We start from the raw sequence: 5,628 nt of genomic DNA, 5'->3' as shown, positions 1-5,628 counted from the left end.
TCAGTCTGTGTGAAGAGGGAGAACTATGGGTCAGTCTGTGTGAGGGGGGAGCGCTGTGGGTGTGAAGGGGGTTAGATGTATGATGTCAAACAGACATATTTATATTAATCTAACACTCCGGGAGAAGAAGGAGGGTTCTATTCACCTTATTTAAGAACCAGGAAACAAAACAATATCCGAACGTTCTGTTTTGTAGAGGACTTCCTTTGTGGCGCTCTTGCCGTTTCGCAAACATTAGCTAGCAAGCTCAAAATGTTGTGCCATCATTCCAAGAAAAACCTTTCAAAGTCGAATGGCAGTCTGTGCCACATCCACAGATCACTCTGGAGTGGGAGGACAATATGAAAAAATGTCACATATCACCTACGAAGACACCTTCAAATATTTAGTCTCTCGGAGTGGCTGGGTCAGAGATGAGGAGCTACAAAAGCACAGAGGCATATCAATACCTCCACAGCGGCAAAGTTGGGCGGGTGCTTATTCACTGTTTTGAGGATGACAAAGTAAAACACATCATCATTCTGTCTGGATTCTTGTATCATCTGTTGGCACGGTGGCAACTGCAGGGTGTTCTTGTGTTACAGGGCAGGGTAAGTATTGCAGTCATGCAGCTGTAATACTATGGAAGGTAGCTAGCTCGCTGGCTTTTTGTTTATCATAACCCTTTCTATGACTGACACGTTGACGTTAGCTAGTTACTTAGCTAGCTAGCTAATTGTGATGATACCATATCACTGACCAGAACTGACAACGTTAACTATTACAACATGCGCACACAGTTCTTGGTTTTAATGGCTCATTGTGTAAGTATATCAGTCTAATCTTGAATGGCAATGAGGTAGGTACAGAAGCAAGGTGAGTTTTACAATCAAATAGGAAATTACCAACCTAAACCTACTAGTTAAAAGGGAATTGTGTAAACTAGCCAACTGTGAACACCATGTAAACTAATGTTCTGTACTATAATTGACTATTGTAACAGTAGTGTTTTGGTGAAGGTGCAGAATGCTGTGTATGGAGGGTTGACAGGGGTGGCCTGTACAGATGAGCAATGCCAGTGGAACTCAGGGACGCAGCGGACAAACCAAGTGAACTCAGGGACAAACCAAGTGAAGAGTTCTCTGACAGCACCCTAGCCACTTCTCCATCTCTACCTCCAGCTCCTGTGTACCACTCCCACAACGCACTTAAGAAGAGTTTGGAAGGGGCCAATGTTCCAGCTCAGTCATCAGGTTCCAGCAGCATTCACACAGCTACAGAAGCCTCATGGTGAACAAGGCATCAACATGCAGTGTCAGAAATGCTTGTCATTTTATGATGTTTAAGTTAAGCTGGAGGAGTGTAATGTGCCAGCTTGGAGGAGGTTACTAAAGCACAGAGTGCCTCCCATGCCTGGTTTGACGCACGTAAACTTCGGATGAATTCCAGTCAGGCAGACTGTCCAAATATGTTCATCTATGTGGTATCTAGGGGCCTAATACTTCCGTGTTTTTAAATAGTTCCTATATTTTGTGCCTTGTAAAGCTCTCTGTCAGCTCTACCTTATTATCCAAGCACAACTCTTGATTGCTGTTTTTTTCTGTCTTCATATGCACATTTACCTGATTATATTTGTATAATTCTCTGTGTTTTTTTTATGTCTTGCCTTGTACAGCGCTCTTCATACATGTTTATCTAATGCCTACGGATAACTCCTTATGATATAGGAATATGTTTTATTGTACCTTGTATAGCTCTTTCTTTTCATATGACACTTCATGAACTTACCTCAGCATACCATCATTCATCTTGCACTTGGCAAATGATGGTGTTAAGAAAAACACTATGAAATTCAGCTTTGTTGACATTTTCTTTGATACTTAACATTTTGAAATGAAGGACTAGGAGGCACGTCTAAGGGTTTCAAATGTGTTTTCAGTTTGATTCTGGGTTTGGTTTTAAAAGGGCAAGAAAACAGTATGGCACTTCATAAACAGTTGTCTTCCCTCTTGGTCTGTTAGAGACATGTTGGTGTTGAAGAAAATGTATTTGAAATAGATTGAAGAAGGGATGATAGCTGCACCTATTGGATGCCTGTAATTATCAGGAAGTTACAGTACATTTTTAATGTAGGAACATTAAAATGATTCAGATTCAATTGGAAACTATATATACACACAGTATATAAAGTTACATTTCATATGTATGAACATTCTCACTGCTCACTCGGCATCCTCATGGATGATCTCACCTTGCATGTTAACAAGGGCTGCACAGATTCTAAGGACTTTGTCCATTTTGTGCGTCAGGTAGATGGGAACAGTCTGGGAGAGGATTGTGAACACCTTGAGTCATCTGATAACTCTCTCAACATGTATACGTACATTAGCTATCCTTCTCGTGCTTGTGACATCCTCGGCAGACAGTTGGTCTCCTTTCTGGGTGAAGGCAAGGTTTACCTTCCTCTCATACAGCAGATCTCGGATGGTGAAGCCCCTGTCTGCCATAACTTCATCGCCAGGCCTAAGGTAGTCCAGGAAGCCAGAGTTTTGGGTGATGAACTTGTCACTGTATTTGCCTCCATCTGCAGGAGAAATTAACATAATGAGTCCACATGGAGAAATGGCAACCAAATACTGTAGAGTATTTCTGGAATAATAGTGGCTGTATGACTCCCCTCTGGAATTTAGATTGTGTGCTTTCTGAAGAGTGGTTTCGGAGCAATTGATGATTCAAGTGGTGTTGGGGAACTTCTCTTTGAAGCACTGAGGCATTGTGTTCTGGATTGTCTCCCTCGGCAGCCATGGAATGTAGATCCTCCATTGTGTCAATCCAGTAGGAAACGATTCTGCTCACTATTTCCCGGGACACAGCAAAGCATTCAGCAAGATCACCCTGGAATAGATTCAGCTTCAGCTTCATCAAGGTTATCAGTATTTGATCAGTGATATGTATTTTGAAGTTAGACATGTAGAATTTCTGCAGAAACGCTACATGGTCAAAGACAACACTATGAGGAAGGCCAGGATACAACACTGAGCTAGTGTCATTCCTCAGGATGGTGTGGGTCAATGGCTCTGCACCACCACATATTTTAAATGTATTTTTATTTAACCTTTATTTAACCTCTCTAGGGTATGTGGGACGGTAGCGTCACACCTCGTCAACAGCCAGTGAAACTGCAGGGCTCCAAATCCAAAACAACAGAAATCCCATAATTAAAATTCCTCAAACATACAAGTATTTTACACCGTTTTAAAGATACACTTGTTGTAAATCCAGCCACAGTGTCCGATTTCAAAAAGGCTTCACGACGAAAGCACACCAAACGATTATCTTAGGTCAGAGCCAAGTCACAGAAAAACACAGCAATTTTTCCAGCCAAAGAGAGGAGTCACAAAAAGCAGAAATAGAGATAAAATGAATCACTAACCTTTGATAATCTTCATCAGATGACACTCATAGGACTTCATGTTACACAATACATGTATGCTTTGTTCGGTAAAGTTCATATTTATATCCAAAAATCTGAGTTTACATTGGCGCGTTATGTTCAGTAGTTCCAAAACATCAGGTGATTTTGCAGAGAGCCACATCAATTTACAGAAATACTCATGATAAACATTGATAAAAGATACAACTGTTGAATACATGGAATTTTAGATCCACTTCTCCTTAATGCAACCGCTGTGTCAGATTTAAAAAAAAACAGATATCCGCCATGTTGTGTAGTCAACAGAAGTCAGAAATAACATTATAAATATTCACTTACCTTTGATGATCTTCATCAGAATGCATTCCCAGGAATCCCAGTTCCACAATAAATGTTGGTTTTGTCCGATGAAGTACATAATTTATGTCCAAATACCTCTTTTTGTTCGCGCGTTTAGACCAGTAATCCAAATTCATGACGCGCGATCACTAGGTGCAGACAAAAAGTCAAAAAGTTCCGTTACAGTCCGTAGAAACATGTCAAACGATGTATGGAATCAATCTTTTTAACATAAATCTTCAATAATGTTCCAACCGGAGAATTCCTTTGTCTTCAGAAATGCAATGGAACGCAAGCTAACTCTCTCATGTGAATGCGCATGGTCAGCTCGTGGCTGCTGGCAGACCTCTGACTCATTCCCCTCTCATTCGCCCCCACTTCACATTAGAAGCCTCAAACAAGGTTCTAAAGACTGTTGACATCTAGTGGAAGCCTTAGGAAGTGCAATATGACCAAATTTCCACTGTATCTTGGATAAGCAAAGAGTTGAAAAACTACAAACCTCAGATTTCCCACTTCCTGGTTGGATTTTTTCTTAGGTTTTTGCCTGCCATATGAGTTATGTTATACTCACAGACATCATTCAAACAGTTTTAGAAACTTCTACTAATAATATGCATATCCTAGCATCTGGCCCTGAGTAGCAGGCAGTTTACTCTGGGTACGCTTTTCATCCGGGCGTGAAAATACTGCCCCCTACCCAAGAGAGGTTAACCAGGTAGGCTAGTTGAGAACAAGTTCTCATTTACAACTGCGACCTGGCCAAGGTAAAGCAAAGCAGTGTGACACAAAAACAACACAGAGTTACACATGGAATAAACAAACATACAGTCAATAACACAATAGAAAAAGTCTATATACAGTGTTTGCAAATGAGGTAAGATAAGGGAGGAAAGGCAATAAATAGGCCATAGTGGCAAAATAATTACAATTTAGCAATTAAACACTGGAGTGATAGATGTGCAGAAGATGAATGTGCAAGTAGAGATACTGGGGTGCAAAGGAGCAAAATAAATAAATAACAGTATGGGGATGAGGTAGTTGGATGGGCTATTTACAGGTGGGCTATGTACAGGTGCAGTGATCTGTGAGCTGCACTGACCGCTGGTGCTTAAAGTTAGTGAGGAAGATATGGAACTCCAGCTTCAGTGATTTTTGCAATTCGTTCCAGTCATTGGCAGCAGAGAACTGGAAGGAAAGGCGGCCAAAAGAGGGATTGGCTTTGGGGGTGATCAGTGAAATATACCTGCTGGAGCGCGTGCTACGCTTGGGTGCTGCTATGGTGACCAGTGAGCTGAGATAAGGCAGGGCTTTACCTAGCAAAGACTTATAGATGACCTGGAGCCAGTGGGTTTGGTGACGAATATGAAACGAGGGCCAGCCAACGAGAGCATACAGGTCGCAGTGGTGGGTAGTATATGGGGCTTTGGTGACAAAGCGGATGGTACTGTGATAGACTGCATCCAATTTGCTGAGTAGAGTGTTGAAGGCTATTTTGTAAATGACATCGCCGAAGTCAAGGATCGGTAGGATGGTCAGTTTTACGAGTGTATGTTTGGCAGCATGAGGCAGCATGAGTGAAGGATGCTTTGTTGCAAAATAGGAAGCCAATTCTAGATTTAATTTTGGATTGGAGATGCTTAATGTGAGTCTGGAAGGAGAGTTTACAGTCTAACAAGACACCTAGGTATTTGTAGTTGTCCACATATTCTAAGTCAGAACCGTCCAGAGTAGTGATGCTAGACGGGCGGGCAGTTGTGGGCAGCGATCAGTTGAAGAGCATGCATTTAGTTTTACTTGCATTTAAGAGCAGTTGGAGGCCACGGAAGGAGAGTTGTATGACGTTGATGCTCATCTGGAGGTTAGTTAACACAGTG

The 5,628-nt window shown here is 41.7% G+C and overlaps 1 pseudogene; it reads right to left on the bottom strand.

Annotated features, from left to right (window-relative positions):
* Positions 1 to 2,201: 2,201 nt before the first annotated feature.
* On the bottom strand, positions 2,202 to 2,949 carry LOC139558881 (uncharacterized; annotated as a pseudogene).
* Positions 2,950 to 5,628: the final 2,679 nt, after the last annotated feature.

The sequence above is a fragment of the Salvelinus alpinus genome, chromosome 29 (assembly GCF_045679555.1).
Source record: "Salvelinus alpinus chromosome 29, SLU_Salpinus.1, whole genome shotgun sequence".
Lineage (NCBI taxonomy): Eukaryota > Metazoa > Chordata > Actinopteri > Salmoniformes > Salmonidae > Salvelinus > Salvelinus alpinus.
Note: the sequence above shows the minus strand (reverse complement) of the source record. Positions and strands in the feature narration are given on the sequence as shown.